Here is a 21,624-nt window from a genome sequence, read left to right on the forward strand (position 1 = left end):
GGCACTACCTCAACACTCCATCGACTTTCTACTGACCACAATGACAAAGAGAGAGAGAGAGAGAGAGAGAGAGAGAGAGAGAGAGAGAGAGAGAAAACAAAACAAGTAGTTCTCAACACAGCATAGCATGCTATTTATGTTCTGGTAATTTATTTAGTTTTTGAGAAGATATTTGCTAAAATACCAAGCGAAAAACGTAAAGGTTTTCTTTTTTTATTTTCTTTACTCATTCTTGTTCTTTTATTTAGGGGTGGAGCGGTCTATAAGATAGTGAAGGTCATGTCCTTTTTTCCAAAAGATTTTAGGGTCATTTGATTTTTAAGACAGCTGATACTTCCTAAAAAAACATATAATTGGAAGTTGTGCATGGAAGAAAGAGATGAAAGAACGAGTGTTTCTCAAACAGCAGCCCGGAACAGAACCACTTGACCTGCCACCCCGGCTATTTCATTTTATTACTGAATAGATTAAGACGCCCATACTTTCAAAAGTATGATCTACTTTGGTCTTGACTGCTTCCAGATCAGCATTCAGGAGGTGATTTTAGAGTTATCTGAATGGTTTAGCCTGACAACAGACAAGTCCACCATTCAATTGAGCTTTAAACCAAATGACAAAAACTGATTTTTAGCGTTATGTCTAAATTTTGACATTGTCCGTTATTATAGAATCTTATCCAGGGTATTCTATAGGCATTGGTTAGGCTTTGTGAAAAACCTTTGCTTATATACATTTATTATCTATTTATTATGATAAAATGTATTTAAAGCTGCACTTTTACTGGCAGTAAAAGCATTATAAAAAAGAGAAACATGGAAGAGACAGGGATTAGGATTTGTAATGTTTCTGAATGGAATGGTGTTTCAATTTCAGATCATTCTCCACGTGGTTCTACTTATAACCTGACACTACTATTCTTTGCTATGAAATATTTATGATATTTTGGAAGGAGTAGGGGATTTTTGAGTGGATCAGCATTCAGTTGCTAAACAACAGTAGAACCCAAAAAACAACAATACTCCTATCTCCATTTTTTTTAACAATCATCCTCCAACAATTGTGTGTTGGATACACATATCGTGGGCTCTAGTAAGTGGCAGGAACACTCTGGTTCAATCCTTTTCTTATGACAGTGATTAGAGCCATGCAGACAATGAACAGTCTGAGCCTGAGATTCCAGCGCTAACCTTCTAGCGTCTCAGACAAGTCTCAGTAAGGCTTAGCACATTCTTAACCGGCCTTGAAAATTACAAGTATTGGTGAGATATACTGACTTGCATTCATGTTGTTTGGTACATTATGCTTTGTGATATGTAGAATATTACTGCCAGTGTGTGTGTGTGTGTGTGTGTGCGTGCTCTTGTTTTTGTGTCATATCAGGACAACTCTGTATAATGACGTGTATGACACAGGTATTACAAGGAGAGGGTGACTTATGAGGACATAACCCATGTCCCCATTTTTCAAAATGCTTATAAATCATACAGAATGAGTTTTTTTTGAGAAAGTAAAAATGCACAAAGTTTCCTGTGAGGGTTAGGGTTAGGTGTAGGGTTGGTGAAGGGCCATAGAATATACAGTTTGTACAGTATAAAAACCATTACGCCTATGGGATGAACACACTTTACACAAAAACAAACGTGTGTGTGTGTGTTTGTGTGTGCGAAAGCTAGCAGCTGTGAGTAACTTTGGCCTTCAACAACATTACTACTGTCCTGATGATACAAGGGGATCGGTTTACGCACTCACTACCTCTCACTGCACACACATCATATGATATAAAGCAACTACTTCCAATGGTTTTTGATGCTATAATTATACTGCACCCTTCAACATACCCTACGCCTCAATGACCAAATCAACCGATATCCTTCTCCCAGAGGAGGAAGTGTTAACTCAACTGGAACAGTTTTATCCAGTTAGGATGAGACAAAAAAAAGAGTGAAAAAGTGGTAATATTGGGATAACAGGACTAGTCACAGCAACCCTGATCCCGTCAGGTATTCACACTATTGTCAGCACGTATAACGGCTGTCCGTTCGTCATCCCCGTGGTCAGACGCCTAATCTGTTCTTTCAGTGCGCTCTGAAAAGCCCCCAGCACCACGGCCCCGGCGACACGCCGATTCTCCATTCACCCGCCCCTGCCGAATGCAATCACCGGACAACCCCGCAATAATGCACTCCCTTTGAAAAACAAAATAAAGGTGGTCGCCTCGTTGCGGTTAGTCCCGGCAAGATAAATCATGCACTCCAAATTAACTTCCATTCAAAGTGCTGGAAAAGAATAGGCTTCCGTGGAGAAGAACACGATGATTCGACTTGATAAATGTCGAGGGGGATAATTGGTGCTCTGATTAAGATCTTATCGGCCCAGGAAGTTAATAGAAACGAGTTAATCAAAAAAGCCTTGTTGGGTTCTGCCTCGTATCTGTATGAGAGATCCCACTTAAATTGGCTTCACCCGGGTCCTCTCGATTCCTGCCCTCACATTGAGGTTGACATGTCCAAAGGTTGGTTATCCCACCACGTTCACTAATGCTCATAAACAAAACCGCTTTTAAAGATTATGTGGAGGACATGATTACCTGCTTGGCTTGTATTCTCCTCAGTTTTTAATTGCTTAATTCAAGAAAGAAAAAAATAATAAAAAAAAAAATAATAGAAAGACAGTACAGCATTAATTGAATGAAAATGTTAACCTTTACATTTTATGCAATTTTGGTCATGTGGTTTAAATTATATTGTAAAAATAAATATGTAAAACAAAAATTGGTTTTACAAGAAAATATATTTCAGTCTCGACCAGTTACTTGTGATTTATCTGTGACAAATATACTAGCAATTTCTGACTGAAAATCGTTCCTGCACATTTTTTTTTTCTCAGTGTACCTAAACACAGTTGTCCATTATTGTCAGTTTATATGCCAAATTTATTTTGATAAAAATAAAAATCAAAGCTGTGAGGACAAATTACCTCATCCAATATGTTGTATAACAAATGTTGTCTTGTTGTCTTGGCTGTCTTCTTGCTAAGACGGACAGCTCTTTATTATTTGATTTGATTAAATTGTTTTTATTCGATTTGATTTGCAAAGCTGGTTTCAGTTGGTTAGTTTTTCTTTTACATTTACAATATTCAACGTAATTGTTTTTCCATTCTTTTTTTCTATGATCTATCCATCTTCTCCATTGCTTTCTTAAAATTGTCCAGTGTGGATATACAAGTGCAGAAAGTCTGGAATTTTAAATTTGGACATGATCCTTTGACCTCAAATGTAAGACATAGTGTATTTCTCAAGCCTCATTTATGTTGTGTTAAATATGGTTTCTAGCCTGACAAAGGTCTGTCGAGCCACTTATGTCTATATCATTTATACATTAATTGAAATGATACACCAACTGTGAGGGTGATTTTCACATCTATCTATTGGTTAAAAATAAACAAACCTGTCAATATTTGATCAGATGGTTGGGGGGTGTCATGCGTTTCTTTCGCTGGGAAAAGCTGACAGATAAGCAAAAGGTGCATCTCATTTTATCGACCCAAGGACGCACATTATTCACTCAAAGTAAAATTAGTCCCCCCCCCCCAAAAAAAAAATCAAATAAAACTCACATTGAGTTAACGTTTGCCTTCGAAAAACAAAGAAGCACTCTTGTGCAACAGTAATCGGTACAGACTTAGCAGCGGATTTTTTATTTTTCCATTTTCACAAATGCCGATTGAGAGCGTCTTTTGATGCATGCTGACACCTGTCAGAATGTCCTGCCTTCTCAAACTCAGGGTGGGGAGATATGTGGAGATCACGGAGATGATCTTTTGTCATGTTTGCTCCAAGTTAGGTGGTGGTAAGCAGAGGTAGAGCAAATAACAGCTAAACAAACAGAAGCAGACAGTGCCGTGTGATAAATGATGAGACCTGTGTGAACATAATAACTCAAGCAAGATCAAAAGATGTCGTCGTCTTCGTGTAGAAGAAGAATTCAAACCAGTGTTGCAGAAACTATGAGTCACTTATAATATGGCAGGCTACAGTTTCAAAGTAATAAATAATAATAATAAAACAGTTATAATTTAGAATTGTTTTCACATAAACAAGGAATTTTGAACTGATTCACATTAAATAAACTCAAAACTAGAATGCATCTTAATTTATATAAGTCACAGTTATATTAATGAACATCAACATTCAACTTAATATCCTGCTTTAAAAATAAAGACCTGAAATCGCATGTCATCTTTGTGAACGACTAACCTTCATCTCCGCTTCATGATATTCACCCTGTGATCTCTGTGCTGCAATGTAGCACACTTACAGTATAGATACTGCATTTTTTATTTATTTTTTGCTCATGTAGATAGAGAGGTGAAATTATACTATTTCAGATTTTTTTGTAGTTTATCAAATTAGATTTCTTAGGCAAGCACCACTATTACTATTGCTTAAATCAGGGGTCTTCAAGCTCAACTTCAAGCTCAAACCCTAATCAAACACACCTGAACAAGCTAATCGAGTCTTCAGGATTACTACAAAGTTGCATGCAGGTGTGTTTAATCCTGGTTGGAACTAAAGTCTGCAGAGTTGAGGACACCTGTCTTACGTGTTATGTTAGTGCTTTGAACCAGGGGGACAAGCTTTTACTAGCAAACATGGCCCTGTTAATTCACCATCCAGCTGCAAACAGCATCTGTTTTCACTGATGACCAAGGATGCAAAATGCTGTATTGTCAGTACCAGATTCTGGGTTTTAGAATTAACTCAGAAATGCACCCAGAACACTTGTTCTCAATTCCTGTCCCTGTGTCCCACCGTTCTGCCCATTTTGTATGTTTCTCTTATCGCTTCGGACATTTGTTCTATTTGACCGTAAGTGCACTGCGAAGTGGACATCACATTGAACTAAATTGAACTCAAATTGAACTAAACTTTAACAGATGCCCTGTGCTAAGGGAGAAGGGAGCAAAGAACACTAGGCGTTTCTCAATGTCAAGGATACTTCCTTGGTAGGACTGATCCTTCCAAGTCACTTCCTTCAGAGGCTAGGCGAGACTCCTCTTTAGCATACGGAGAACACGTAAATGGAACAGGCTAGCAAATGCACGTAATTGCCTCACTACGTCAGTGAAAAGGTCCATTTGAATAACGCTGTGAATGGTATCATTAAATTACTTTGGACAACTTAACTAGTTTTTTATAAAATAAATGCTGTTGACGCAACCAATTGATAAATGACAGGTCCGGTTCAGTTAACCATTTGTATTTGTATAATTTACAATATCAATACGGTAGTAATTTAAACGTCCAACTTTACTTATATTTACTACAGTTATAACAAATGTTTGGTAACGTAAATAAAACCGTTAACACTCCGATTACGTTAACGTTCAACATTTTTTATTTTTCGAACTAACGTTAGATAGCAAAACTGCGCGTATAGGATTGTGGGTGATTTGAGAGCGCGAAGAGTGCGAAGGATACACATATGCATTTCCTGTGTATGGGATATTCTTCGAACGAAGGACTCAAATTCCGAGGATCCTCGACATTGGAACAGTCCTTCGATGGATGTCGATGACGTAGCATCCTCGAAATACTGGCTTCCGAGGATCCTTCCTTGACATTGAGAAACACCTACTGTGTAGGGACCACAGTTCATGCGTGGATCTCTCTTCCAAATAGCTGGTGATCTGAATCAGGTGTGTTAAATAAATTGAGAACCACTGACACAGAAACTGCATAGCAACACAGTAAAACCACACACTAGACCTCGTGAATAGTGGTTGACTGAAAAGAATTTTTGATAGCTGACGACGATATCTTACAGAGCAGGTTAGCTGTCGGACGACATAAAGCTGATATATGTGATATCACATTTAGTTTAAAGATTGAGAATAACAATTGTCAATAAAAATAATAGTAATAATAAAAAAGTCTGCCTTTTATATCAACTTGGCAATATCTGTTGACCACTAATCATGATCCCTATACATGCACAAAAAAAAAAAAAAAAAAAAAAAAAAATATATATATATATATATATATATATATATATATATATATATATATATATATATATATATATATATTATTTATGTATTTTATTACAGAAAACCTGGAATTACAGTTTTATTTATTTTTTCTTCACAAAATGAAGAAATGCACGATCCTACAGAGTATACAATATATGAAGAATGGATGGAGGGATTTAAGAGGAACCGTATAGAGACATAAAGCATAGGTTATTATTATTATTTTTTACCACTTGGCCAAGTTGGGGTTGTGTGTTGGGGTTGTGTGTGTGTGTGTGTGTGTGTGTGTTGTAAGTACAGTGATAGAGTTTGATGCAGAGTGTTTGACAGAAGTGAATTAATTGGGCCCCTCAGATCATTTGTCTTTATTGCGGAAGCTAATTGGAACAGAAGCAGGTGTTAACTGCAGCAGCACAGTGACTGAAGACTTAATCTCCAGCGCAGGCCTGTAATGCAATCTCAACTCTAAAGGCTGTATAGACTCAAGAAAGTGTGTGTGTGTGTGTGCTCTTGTTTTTGTGTCATATCAGGACACAACTCTGTATAATGACATGGGTATGACGCAGGTATTACAAGGAGAGGGTGACTTATGAGGACATAACCCATGTCCCCATTTTTCAAAATGCTTATAAATCATACAGAATTAGTTTTTTTGAGAAAGTAAAAATGCACAAAGTTTAATGTGAGGGTTAGGGTTAGGTGTAGGGTTGGTGAAGGGCGATAGAATATACAGTTTGTACAGTATAAAAACCATTACACCTATGGGAGGAACACACTTTACACAAAAACAAACAAACATGTGTGTGTGTGTGTTTGTGTACATGAGTGGCATAACTTGTACAGTACGAGTTACAATTTCAGCATGTGTTACCACTCAGTTTTTTGAGTTCTTTTTTTACATCATGTGCAACATTTCGATGTTGTTTATGTTGCTCTGATAAGGCGTCTCACGGTTCGGAGGGAGGCTGAACAGGCGTTTGTGTGTCTGGAGGACCGATGCATTGGCTTTGTTAGCGTTCAGAAGCTTGGTTCCTTGCAATGTGATGTCAGCGAGTTTAAATGGCCAACACGTTTTACCAATTATACCACGTAGGGATAAGAGTGGAAAGTCGCTGTTGTTTTGATGTGGTGTTTACTTGTAGGAGAGCTGTGTTAGCAGAGCCGTGTTGGTGTGTGGTCTGTGTACTGCTCGCCTCAGTGCAGAAGCTCACCTGAGGCATTCAGGTGTGTGTGTGTGTTTGTGAGAGACAGAGAGAGTGTTTGATGCATGGTAAACCAAAAGGAGGAAGACTAGTTGCATTGCACAACATGCCTTTGTTTCTTGTGTTTCCTGTGAGGCTTAACGGACTGCATATTTTAGCTATAATGTTGCTTGATGCTTGCTTAAAAAGTCAGCTGACCTGACGTAGTCATATACTTGTGTATTTTACGGTTGTTTTTCGCCTTTTACTTTTGATCAGTTGTGTTTACTAAGGCAACTTTTTCGCTTTTACTATTGCTCATCATTTTGAACTGAACCCTAAGTATTAAAACATAACGTTTTTTGTATTGTTCCAAACTGAGACAATTTAGGTGTAACATTTTTTTAAATTTTAATCTCAGCTTAATCTAAGAATTCACCCTGATCCTTCAATGGCCTTGTTTGGTTTTATACTGGTAGCTTACGCAATTGTAACCGCATTTAATACCATGAAAACTGATTTCATAGGCTGGAATTAACATGCAAAGAAAACATCTACAGGAATACAAACATAACACAAGACAACAAAACCCAAAAGCCTAGCTGGTTATAGGTGTTTGGGACATTTGTTTGATGGTTACACCATCCGCTTTACTCTCAAAACCAACTGAAATTACCCTGGCCTTATTAATTCAGCTAAGACCAGCAAACCACCCCCCAATAAAAGATTCTCTAATGGGCAAATGCTGTTTTGATGTTGTACGTTTTCCCACATATATCAGCGTTTAACGGTACGAATTTGAGGTGAAAACATTCGGTGCTATCGTGAGTGTCTGAGGCGTGTGTTTCAGGGAGTTGAGTGCTGAGAGATGCAATGTTTTGAAATTATGCTCCTCGTTGTTCCGTGTTAAATCAATGCTTTAGCCTGAAGCAACGTCCAAACAAATTACTTTCCACACACTGTCATCACCTCCTCAGCTGTCCGACTGTCATCCACCGGGATGGAGGAGTGTGTGAACACAGTGGCCCCATGGACCTCTTGACACAGGGTCCAAACACCACACACACACAGGCCGCTCTCGAGCCGTCTCAGAAGCATCACCGAGGGTCTCGCGCTAATGGTTGCCATGTGCAGTTTTACCAGCGTTTAAGGGGCCGCCCGTCTCTAGCTCTATGCTCTCATACACTTCCAAAAACATTACCACATAATACCTTAATGCCTTTCATGTCTGTGCAGGGGTTTGAGGAAAAGGTAAAACAGGAGGTAAATATGTTTGTTCAGGCCGTGCAGGAAAACTCCCTTATTGTTTTCAGCCCCACTTTTCGTTTTCATCCCCTTGTCCACCCTCATTCACCAGCACCCCTTTCTTTCTCCAGTTAGAAGCAGTGCAGTCCGGTTTGACTTTAACACGAAAGGGAACCAGAGATTTCATATTTTGTTTGGATAACACATAAGCACTGATATCTTCCAGCTCTGATAAACGAGAGATTCGTGCTCTTTTTAAAGGCCTTATTGCATTCTAATGAAACACCGAGCAAAAACGCATAGTAACTAGCGTTTATTTTGTCAGCTATTTTTAAATGTATTCTTGTCCTTAGTCCTATGTCGAATGTAACTGTTTGCATCTTATTTCGTCAACTTATCCTGTTTTAGTTTTAGTCAAGTTTTAGTCCACTAAATGTCTGAGAATTTTCGTCTTGTAGTCAGTGGAAATATACACATTTTCATCATATGTTATTACTGTATAATGGTTAAAGCAGGGGCGATCCTGGACTTCTGGGGGCCCTACGCAAAGTTTTGACGGGGGGTGGGGTATGAGTGGTTATGAAAGAATAAATAAAACACATTTGTCTGTGTTTCACTTTATTTTTTTATTTTTTTTTGTCTCGCGCAAGACTGTAGTACATTCACATTTCATAATTTGACTTATTTTTACGTTGGAAGGGCGACAGCACACTGCAATAAAATAAATTATCATTCATTTATTTATAACCACTGACCAAATAAAAAAAAAATAAACTAAAATTAAATAATCTTTATTTAACAATCCCCTGGTGTTTCGGGGGTGCTATGCAGCTTGTGTATTTTGAGTATAAGGAGGATCGGGATCTGGGTTAAAATAAAGAAAAGATATATTATTTTGCTCAGTTTTACTTGCCGTGATTGTTGTAATTTGGGAAATATATTTTTACATTTCATCAGAAGTTGCTCTTTCAACCAGTAAGCACAAATCAATCTTATGCATGGTTTATTTGACCTCATCTAACGTTAGTGTACAAATTAATAACATGATATCAATTAGAGGCTAAATAAACACCCAAGACTTCAGATATACACTCGCCCTGTCTACGTTATGAAAACTGGTATAATAAAAAACGACTCTCAGATATCAGTGATTCCTATAACAGTTCCAACAATTCCAAATGGCATTAATGTTTCTCTAAGTAACGTTACAATCCGAAACCACTTTTTTCAACAAAAATAAAAAGGTTTTGAAAAAGGTTTTGTTCTTCTAACAACATTTTAATGAAATTGCATGTTCTTTTAGTCCCAATTATCGATTAATTACCTTATTATCATCTCGTCATCGTCATGTTTTCGTCAGGGGAAAAAACCTTGTTGACGAACATTTTGCATCATAATTTTCGTTGATGCAATTAACACATTCATGTTATAAAATGGATAGTTTGGACTAAAGTACTATTAAATGAGTAGAACATTATATTTTATTGTAATTGATAAAGTTCCTACTTTGCTTGACAGTATGATTAGCCTACAGTAGGACTGCATGATGTTAAAGGGGGGGTGAAATGCCATTTCATGCATACTGAGTTTTTTACACTGTTAAAGAGTTGGATTCCCATGCTAAACATGGACAAAGTTTCAAAAATTAAGTTGTACGTTTGAAGGAGTATTTTTGTTCCAAAAATACTCCTTCCGGTTTGTCACAAGTTTCGGAAAGTTTTTTTCGAGTATGGCTCTGTGTGACGTTAGATGGAGCGGAATTTCCTTATATGGGTCCTGAGGCACTTCTCCCGGAAGAGCCGCGCTCCCGTATAGCAGAGCAGAGAGAGCACAACAGACTTCACTGATCAGAGCGAGAGTGTCGCGAAAAGTCACAAAAGAAGTGTTTTTGGTTGCCAGGGCAAGACAACCCTGCACAGATTACCAAAGAAAAAACAGCATTAAGGGACCAGTGGACGGAGATTATTTTTACAGAGCATCAACGGAGTTGTGCAAGTGTTTGTGTTTGTTCCCTGCATTTCGAAGATGCTTGTTTTACAAACAAGGGCCAGTTTGACGACGGATTTCTTAAGGATGATGCAATCCCAAGGAAAAAGGGTCACGATCGTGTGTTGGAACCGCAGGCGGTGAGTAAAACTGCTTAAAACATCTCTGCCTCCTTGTTAGTGCGTCCGCCTCCCATCAGAGACCCGGGTTCGAGCCCCGCTCGGAGCGAGTCGTTGCTGCTGCTGCTCTCATTCAGTTTCAGTCTCGGGATCTGATTCTGCATCATAAATAAAGGCTGAATCTGACTGTTAGCCATGGTTTATTTTGGATGATGGTTTTTTCCTCAAGGCAATGTCAGAGCCGTTAAATATGTTTTTTCAACGGCTCTGGGTAATGTCACAGCTTCCAAACGCTCTCGACGCAAAAGCCTACTGGCGCTAGTGATTCTTTAGCTCCGCCCACACGTCACGCCTCTAGGCGCTCGTGTTTTTCCGGGAAAAATCGGTACAGACTATCTTTCTCTTATGAATATAATAAAACTAAAGACTTTTTGGAGTTATGAAGGATGCAGTACTACTCTATAAGTACTCAAGATTAACAAGATATTGAGTGAAAACGAGCATTTCACCCCCCCTTTAAAGAAAAATGTGATATGCAGTTACTTGTTAACACAAGATGCAATACTTTTATGAATTTTACTTTTAAATATTTAAAAACTGAAAATGAAATAACAAACAAACATCTTACACATTCTTTGGGTGCTAAATCAACCTAAAACTTTTACTTTTTTGTAAGTTTTTGAACTATTAAAGTCATTCAGCTTTTGCAAGCTGTTGTGATATGCATATTGCAGTTTTTGAATGTTTATATTTTGCAATATTTTGTAATATAAAAAAAAAAAAACTTGTATTTTTATTTTGTACATTTATCGCATTATTATTATTAATAATAATGGACCCACTTTATATTAAGTGGCCTTAACTACTATGTACTTACATTTTAATTAATAATTTGATACAATGTACTTATTGTGTACATGCATGTTTTTACATTGTACTTATATTTAAAAAAAAAAAAATGCATGCAATTACATGTGTATTTAATTTCTGTAATTACATTTATAATTACACTATTGACCCATACTTTACACCTTAACCCACCCTTAAACTTACCCATACATCCAACCCTCTCCCTAACCTTACCCCATCCCACCTCAAAAGCAGCAAAAGTGTTTTACGATACAATATGAACACAATAAGTACATTGTACTTATTTTTTTATGTAAGTACATAGTAGTTCAGGCCACCTAATATAAAGTGGGACCATAATAATGTGCCTCCATAGAATAGTTGTGTTTAGCTAATAAAAAAAAAAAAAAAAAAAAACATTATAAATACAAAAACTGTCATCGTAAAAGCTATTTTTGTTCTGTTCTTAGACTCAGTTTGAGGTGAAGAATGTAATTTTAATTTATATTTCAACACTTTAATCAATGAAACCCACTGACATCTATCAGGCACATGCATGATACATGTTCAAAATACATTACTGTGAAAAGCATAAAAAATAAACATTTTATGTGTTGAGCATGAAACCTAAAAGTAAAAAGATATGCCACGTAACTACTGGGTGGCTTAACCAAAATGCATTGTACAAACTGAATGAAATTCAAAATGGTTCTCTGTCGACATTGACATTTAAACTGAACATAACCAGCAACATTGCATTCATTTCCTATAATTTATTGTTGAATTCCTTTAATTGCATTTGACCAGCATATAAACTCTGACACCGGAGATGCATCAATATATCTCTGTATGCTCACCTGACTGTTTTTTCACACTCCTCATCTCTGGTCAGTTCAAATCAAGTCAGATGTTCAAATAAAATAAAGTTATCAGAGCATTTTGTGAATGCAAACAGCTGTGATCTTTATGTAAATAAATAAATAAATAAAGGTTATAATAGAGGTATTTTCTCTGGCCAAGACACACCATGAGGGAGTTTTTTTAGGAAGTTCACTGCCAACACTGCCCCTTCAGGTACTGCCGTCAGATGAAATCAATGCAAAGGAAACAGTCTCTTATGAAAAGATCTTCATAAGAGATCTTCCTCTCGGCTCTGTGAGGCGGTCTTATTCTGGATCGGTTAAAACACTGACCACCTACTAATATCTGTCTAGCAAACAGTTGGTCAGTGGAAAATTTCGAAGATGAAAGAGAAATGAGACTGACAGAAGTCTTATTCTTTACAGAAATATTAAAACAACCCTTGCCATAATGCTTTCGAAAGCACATGGTCTGAACTCTTGTTTTTTTTAACTTCATATTCTACATATTCTAAAGAAAGTGAGTTTACTCATAACTGCGCTGCTATGCCAGCGATGGCAAACTACGGTCCTGTAGAATTCAGCTCCAACCCTAATTAAAACTCACCCTTCAGACCTTGATTAGCTTGTTCAGGTGTGTTTGATTAGGGTTGAAGCATAACTCTGCAGGACTGCGGCTCTCAGGACTGATTTTGGTGATCTAGCAGCTGCTAGGTGTCTGCTTACAGGCTTTAGTCAAAACATTGCACCCTTACATCTCTTTGATATTCTTGGGTCTGTCATTCAATAAAATACTATGGTATTATTTTCTTATTTAATTGCTGTTTAATTAATAGCACACTTTGAAATAGACTGCTGCAGCCAATCCATCTAATTGTGTTTTTAATCACTGCCATGGACTAATTATCACACTGTGTTAGCTTTTTGTGAGAGCAAGAAAAGACAAACTTTCCCTGAGACACTGACAGAGGATGTTTAAGTTGCTAAGAAGATCCCTTGAATGTGAGGAATGGTAATTGTGTAGGCCTGTTAGAGTTGATTACTAATTTGGAAAATGACAATAGAGTGGTGATTACCCGGCACTTAAACACAGTTAGTGAGAGCCGATAGGAGTCAATACCAATACCCCAGGTCTGGAGAGTTAGTCAATAACTGGCCCTTGCTTTGTAACGTGCTGTGTAGGTTGGTAAGCACTTACCCTTTCTGACTTTTATATGTAATGCCAACTATACATTCCTAAAATATGTACAGTATATGCACTGAAACAAAACGGTGTAGAAACAATTTTCACTTATAAATTGCTTGTAAATTTAACGATTACAAACATATACAAAACTTCTGCACTTTGAAGCATATTTAAACAGGGGATACAACAATATGACATAGTTCTTCAGTGTCAAACAATTTCAGAGAAACAGCGAGAAACGCGCAATTATAAATTTACATTTTAAAGTAGAAAACTGAAATAGCAATTTCTTGTAAAGCTGTTCCAATGATTCTTGTTTGTATGTGCAACTTAAACAGCTAATTATCTACAGTGTGTATCGGTGGGATTAAAAACATAAATAAAAATACAAATACATAGCAGTGCATTTCACACAATGAACTAAATAGACTTCTGTTATGAACTAAAATATATGTATTTATTTAGTAAAAATATTGTGGTATAACATTGAGATTATAGTGAAGGAAAACTTTTAATAAAAAGGTTTAAATAAAAAAAAAATGTGTTTAACTGATGCACTGAAGTTTTGTTTCAAAATATTGTGTAAAATATTATTTTACCGTGCTTTAAATATCATATGGGGAGCCATTTTGTTGTTATGTGACAAGTAACCATAACACAAGAAATTATATCACAAAGAGGGACCAGCTTTAGTTTAGTAAGTCTCAAAGAAATGTGTTAGAATTTTTAGGATATGGAATTATTGGTTCAGGTTGTTAAATGGTATTACCATATAACTGTATGTTATAATTATTAAAATAATCTATGTTAAAGATAATACAAATATGAATATGGTATTTCAAAACATAAATATCAGCTTTGCTCATAACAGATTTCTGTTAACACCAGTTTGCTCAATACAATAAAACACATGCAGGCACAGAGTCACTCCCTCTCCCAAAATGCTCAGAATGTAAACAAAAAGAGTGTGAGATGAAACAGGTCCATTTTTGTTCTAGATGTAGATAACTTTTGGATGTTAGCATTCCTGTTTGTGTTTCGTGTCGGAGACTAATGTGTGGATGTATGGCAATCGGCTTTTGTGGCAATTAACATCCTTTAATTACATCTGAATGGAGAGTGGAGAGCGTGATCATGCTCTCAGGCCCTCGAAAGCCTCGTCTGCTGTCTGATTGGACATTGATCTTTGTGTGGCGTCTGTAATTTAGCACACAGACACTAAGTGCCGATCTCAAATTGTTTGTTGTTCTCTCAATGAGCAGGAGCCGTCAATTAACCCCTCGTCATTGGGGTTGGTAATTAAGCATCGGCAATTAAGATGCTAAACAGTGTTCGCTAGACACTAGCATCTTCATTTTCTGCATTGCTGAGGAGAGCGAGAGAGAGGGTGAAATACTGTTGCTGATTTTCTTGGCATCGCTGGCACGATTTTGACATGTTAGCATGGCACAAGTGAGTTTAAAATAGCCAGAATACTTTTTATATAGCATCACTGAAATGGCAGAATGTTTTTTTTTTTTTTTTTTCTAGTCCAAACTATGAGGCAGAAGAAAGAGAATGTCTGGGAACGCGTGCCAAATTCCCAAGTCAAGAAATTTGGCTGCTATTAATAGAAAAGCGAGTGATTATTTTTGAAGCTGAGCTGAATGATATCACTGCTTCGTTTAGATCATTATTTAAGGAGCTCATCACATTTCCTGAATTACTCCAAACATTATTATCACCTCTTTATTAGATCAATGTTATTTATTGTTTTGACTTAACCTTTATACAGTATCTCAATTAACAGCAGCATCCATGGATTGTGTTAAATGTAAACCATTGCAGAAATCATTCTGTGAAGTAGCAAATTATGTTTAAATTTGATGGCCAAAGGCGTTTCATCTTTTATAACATTGCAATTATATTGTAATAACTGTAGTGCATTGTTACTACAATGTAATAACAAACTTTAGGGAAGGTTTTTCTAGTTCTGCCCTTTCTGAATAAGCAAATAGAGGCCAATTTGTACATCTAAGCATTGACACAGGTGTTGTAATGACACTATAGCCTTTGACATTATCCAAATGTTGCTCCATTTCTCCAAAGTACATCTATTGCAGCGCTGTTCTCACCTCTACATTCACCTTCTCTCCTCCACCTCTGATGGAAATCAGCCTCTCCGCGCAGCATGAGGCTCAGACGGATGCAGAGGGTCTGGATCAATACCAAAGGTCATTCTGCTTAAAGGCCCTTGGCTCCACAAGTCTGAAATGTCAGTAGTGAAATATGTGTTGGTGTCCTGAACCGGACAGCTCTACCATCGTCTACATTAAGGTTGTTGGAGCAGTAAACAGGCGGGTATCTAAAACACACCGGCTTGTTTTCCATGACAGAGTGAAATGATGGGATGATTTTAGTGGAGATGTGGAATCGCTTGTGTACTAGTGGATGAAGACCAAGCCAATGAGAGAGATCCCAATTCTTTGAATGTTCAAAGCCAAGGCTTAGAGCATGTGTAGCTGGTTTGTTAAGTGCAGTGTGTGTGTTTCCAAGGTAAATCTGCCCAGAAGATGGACGCCTGTTGCGTGTGGCTTTTGATGGAGAGAGGCAGCTGGGTGTGTGAAGAAGTGTAGAGAGCGGAGGCGGTCCAGACCGCTGCTGTCCCCTATTCACTGGCTCTCGTTAAAGGTCCTCACCCGCTGCTTCCAATCAGACGCTCTTTGTAGCTCTCGCTCTGTGCCAACGCACCCGGCTCACAACTCACCAACCCTGGCACATCTGTGTCCGCAGGGAGGGAGAGAGAGATGGGGATGAGGGGTGGACGGACGGATGGATGGATGCGGTAGGAAGAGTTTGTAGGAAGCCATAGGAAAGAACAGGCAACAAATGAGATCTCTTTAAAGCCAATGTGACTCCAAGAAAAGAATGAGACTGAAAGCACATGGAGACTTAACCTGATTTTTCTTGGGAAAAGAGACCCCAATAATTTCATACTGTATATGTCTCCAAAAAATATCTCAACAGTGTCTCAAATTGTGTTCAGATTTGATATCAGTCGGCAATCAATCTGTCCCTCTATTCTATTCTATTCTATTCTATTCTATTCTATTCTATTCCATTTAATACCTCTATTGTCTTATCATATATGTCAACAATTCAAGATTTTAAACTAATAGTTTTTTAGCTAAGGAATTCTAGAAGCAAAATCTGAGAGTGAAAGTCAATTATGAAAGAGCAGCATTTTCATTGCATGTTCTGGCAAATTTCTGGCAAAATGTTGTTTATTTGTACAATGCAATTCTGTATGATTTACTTATGTTTATAGGTGGAGCCTCATGCTTACAAATTTTCTTCTTCTAAAGTTCTAAGTTGCATATTTGCCATATATGAATCATACAAATTCATACAAAATCACCACTCTGTTTTTTATGAGATTGAGTTTGAATTCAATGTCCAAATAAAGCTTTTATCTCAACTTAAGAATCTTAAAAAGTGTTCTTCAGTGAGAAGGGATTCTGCTGCTAAATTATTTAAATTTACCTTTATTTATAAGATTGTTGCAAATAGAGAATCTTGGACCGTGTTAAATGACATGTGGATGTGTTCTAGTGATTTTGCCATTGTGACATAAATGCTGTCTTAAGGTGTGGTCACATTACTTTTGCCGGCAAAAAAACAAAAACAAAATTCTGTCGAATTTGCATGACCAAATAGAACATGATGCAAAATCTGTGTGGGGAAGTCTTTCGTCCTCACGCGACATTCACGAATGCTAGGATTCTTATTGAAAAGACTGGATTACACCTGCAAAAATGTGTCAAACAAAGGCAAAAAAGAACTACTTTGAGTATAATAAAGTGTTAAGTAAGCAATAGCTCCCTTAAACTTAATTTAGGGTAGTTTTCTTTAAAACATTCAAAAGAAGTTCAATTGAATTTGAATTGTTTAAGACATGCGTCATGAGGTCAGTGCCAATGTGTGGCATACGGAGGATAAGCGTGTAATTCTGTACATTTTCACATGTGACTTTCTTATGAACTCTCTCATGGATTTCAGCGGCTGATGAAGTATCTTTGTCAGAGGAGCGCTTTAAGCTCGCCATATATTTTATTAGACAGGCTTGTCGAAACAGACACCAGATTGGGCAAACAGTGGCAGCTCAGAACACAACTCTGTCTCGGCATAAAGGTCACAGCCTCACCGGGTTCCCAAGTTGTGCAATATCGTCATCGTTTACTGTCTCATTGACCTTGTCCCTCAAAAGCACGTCCAGGTGTTCGACGCCCCATCTTCTTTACAGCTTGACGGTTCTGAGAGGCGGAGCTCGGCTCAGGTTTACTTCCTGTAACCCAAACTCCAAAGAGAGGGGCGAAAGGAGAATTAGTATGTACTTGCATAGAATGTACAGGCTAGTGCTGTAAGTGGTGTCTTGTGTCTTGATCCCATTACAAAGGTAAATAAGAAGAGCTGAAAACTGTAATTCAAGTGTTCCCATCTCGGTTCATGCCGATGTCATGTGCTTCCCCTCTCCATTCAAGCTTGTATTGTGTGTAATTATGTGATTAGTCAGGCTCTTATAACTTGTGTGGAAGTGCTAGAGTTGGTTGGTGCAAAATGGTGATGAAGTTTCACCTGGACGTTGTGCATCAGAAACATACTCTAGACTGGCTTCCTTAAGTGAACGGACGCGCTCATCAGTTTATGAACGTCTGATTGGATTATACATGTTTGAAGCCATAGCATAGTCAATATACTGTACACATAAGTTGACATATCTACAACATCACTTACATTTAAACTAGTCAGTTGTTTATGGTGTGGTTTTATTAATACTAAATGTATTTATTTCTTAAACGTTGGTCTTTTATCATGCTGCTGTTGCCAAGTCAGTCAGGACTAAAGTGATCCAAAGTTTGGGGTCAGTTCGATTTTTTTATCAAAAGTAATTTGTTGATGTTGCTGATCATTTTATATGTTCAATGATAATAATAACAACGATAATGTAACATTTCAGTTCAGAGACCAATTCTCATTAACTTGTTGCTTATTAGAATGCATATTACAAGAATATTAACTGTTTATTGGTATTTAGAAAGCACATATCAATGCCTTATTCTGCATGGTCAGAATATTTTATTTTATCTTAATATTTAATAATATTATATATTATTGTATTTTAACAGCTACCTTACTAACTATTAACAAGCAACAAATTAGGAGTTTTTTGAGGCAAAAAATCATAGTTAATAGTTATAAAAACTTTTCTTAAAAAAAAAAAAAAAAAAAAAAGAAAGAAAGAAATCCTACTGGCCCCAAACTTTTCAACAGTAGGCCTAGTGGAAAGAAAAATAAAAAATAGATATATAAAAAAAGTACCTTCACTGCAACAGCTTCCTCCAAAAACTGATTTGTAACTTGACATGTATTATTCAATCAGTTGGTTCCGCCATGCTGGATGTTGGGCTTCGGAGGGCGATAAAGATGATATGATGTGATGAATTTGCATACCCACAATCCTCTCTGTGTTGTGCACATGGGAGGCCCACCCTGACCTAATTAAATGCTGCTGGATAACAGTCAAGTCATAAGCACACAGCTAGCATGGGCTTTTACAAAAGCTCAACTTTAACTTAAACAGATTAGACAACTTTTGCAAGATATTAGCTGTTCAAAAATGAGAAAAATGTCCCTAAGCCTCTTGAGCGTGAGGGGTGTGCAAACAGGGGCTCTTTTGTTCCCGGAGGGGCTGAGCAGTGCCGGGCAGGGGCCTGGCTCCGAGTCACTGTGTGCGGGACCGGGCAACACTGCTGATCCCTGCCCCTGTAAACCCAATCAGCTCCGGGAATTAGACAGGGATTAGACTCCAACCTACCAGCACAGCACATGAAAAAATATAAGGACCAGGAAGGGGCTGTTCGGCCCACCCAGGAGGTCAGTGGGGTAGCAATAGGAGGCGAGAGATGCTCGAAGAGAAACGTGGAAAATTGAGATGAGAAAATGTGCCCCAAAAATCATTTACACATTAAGTCACACTTATCAATATGTGGCTTCAACTTTTCTATTTTCACCAAATTTGCAGTGATTTCTGATGTGGTTTGCTGATTTTTAGCGACCGTATGAAGTCAGATTCGCTCAGATTCGGTGTCCTGAACACAGATGAAGTTCATCACTTTACCTATCGACATAGTACAAACGCTTTACAATAATGTCTCGTTAGTTGACCTGAAATAACAATCAGCAATACATTTATTCAAGTATTTATTCATCTTTGTTGATGTTAGTTCATTGCTAACTGTTAACTGTCATAATATGAGCAGATACAAACATTGATTCGAATAATGTTTTACTAAATGTTAAAATTAAGTTAACTGATAAATGATTTAGAAGCATTTTTCATTGTTAGTTTAACTAATGTAGTTAAAGGTATTGTAAAAGGTTACCAACACATTTTATAACATAAAGTGTCACAATACCCCAGAACAGTAAACCTGCTTTCTCATGTTGATTTCTCAACTCTTTTTGCTTATAAATTGTGCTTGATTTCCATTGTCTATAATAAATGCTACATTTATTTTGGATTCAGTGGCATTCAGTGTACCTATACTTTTTGGGAAAATTAAAACAAATACATCGATAATTTCAATTAAGATATGACTGTAAATCACAAGGAACAAAGAAATGCCATATACATTTTGTTTGGATAACATATTTTGTTAAAAGTTTACAATAAGGACTCATTACTTACACTCTTTTTCAAAAGATTGGAGTAAGATTTTAATATATATGAGAAAGCATGTAATTAATGCTTATTTCAAGGATGCATTCAACTGACAAATTAAAGTGACAGTGAAAACATTTATAACGTTACAAAAAAAAAAATAATTAAAATAAATGCAACTGATGCAAACTGTTTTATAAATAATAAGAACCATTCTTAATAACTGAACTGACTGATAACAATTAGGCATTAAATCAGCATACTCAGAATGATTTGTAATGATGCTGAAAAGTTAGCTTAACATTACAGGAATAAATTATTTTTAAATATATTACAATAGATTTTTTTTTTTTTTTTTTTTTAATAGTAATAATATTTCAGAATATTCCTTTTGTTAAATAAGCATAAGAGACTTATTTCAAAAACATTAACCAATCTTAATGATTCCAACCTTTTGACCAGTACTCTAGTAGGGCAAGAAATACAACAAATGGCTTTTCATCAGGTCAGACGGCTGGAGAATGTGATATCTCTGTGCAAACGTGATAATCGATGAGCTCAGAGGGCCTCATTGTGGCCTTGCCTCAGTCTCCTTCTCTCTGCGGTGGGCGAGCGGAGACAGATAAAGACACACAGATGCTTTGGTGTGTAACGAGGTCTGGCCCCTGTCATCACAAACCCCTCGTTGTGCCTGTGCAGTCCTCAAACACACACACAGAGTGAGATACAGGGTGGCTAGACACAGCAGCCATGTGACGGGTGTCATATGGAAGAGCTTTAGTCCCGGTATCATCCAATCAAAGGAATGCTGCCTACGCCTGGATCTCCCACAAAGCCACCTCATGTGTGCCAGTCCAGAAAGGTGCAGGGGACAGAGCCACACTGCCAGCCCGTCGCAGAAACACACACACACACACACACACACACACACACACACACACACACACACACACACACAGGTCATTGTGCAAGTTTTAGCCTTTTCACATGAGCATTTGCTGTTTCTACATTATAAGAAGTGGTAACAGACAATGTTTACCTGAACTTCTGCAGTCAGGATTTTTAATACTTTTCGAACTTTACCAGTTAATTTAGATGAAATGCTATCAACTATCAACAGTTAGGAAGCTAGAGTTGAAGTCAGGTCTGAGGGCCCCAGCTTGACTCCGGGCCCTCTCTGTGACCTACGAAGTGTCCTTTCCTTCAGCGCGTCCAGTTCCTGCACCTCTGCTATCTGCTGCACATTCTTTCACGTTAGCAGCATCACCCCAGCGGACAGCCTCTTCACCAGCCTTATACACCCTATCTGAGACTCTGTGTGTGTGTGTGTGTGTGTGTGTGTGTCTGTGTGACAGCAACTATCTTGGGCTCTCTGTTAATTGGTAACCAGGGTTTTTGAAAACTGGAAGAGCTTTCGAACACGATCATAGACCATGTCTGCATTTGGTAAGTTCTTTTAAGTTCT

General features: G+C 37.5%; 1 protein-coding gene and 1 long non-coding RNA gene across 7 annotated transcripts in view; one reads left to right on the top strand and one right to left on the bottom strand.

Annotated features, from left to right (window-relative positions):
- Positions 1-21,624, top strand: part of LOC128018185 (histone-lysine N-methyltransferase PRDM16) — a 195,860-nt gene that overhangs the window by 27,587 nt on the left and 146,649 nt on the right. The gene's annotated exons all lie outside the window — the stretch shown is intronic.
- On the bottom strand, positions 3,684-5,252 carry LOC128018216 (uncharacterized). Its single transcript, XR_008184782.1, has 2 exons — positions 4,259-5,252; positions 3,684-3,877 (listed from the first exon to the last, which is right to left on the bottom strand). It is a non-coding gene; the product is annotated as an uncharacterized LOC128018216 (long non-coding RNA).

This window comes from Carassius gibelio, chromosome A8 (genome assembly GCF_023724105.1).
Source record: "Carassius gibelio isolate Cgi1373 ecotype wild population from Czech Republic chromosome A8, carGib1.2-hapl.c, whole genome shotgun sequence".
In the NCBI taxonomy this organism is placed as follows: domain Eukaryota; kingdom Metazoa; phylum Chordata; class Actinopteri; order Cypriniformes; family Cyprinidae; genus Carassius; species Carassius gibelio.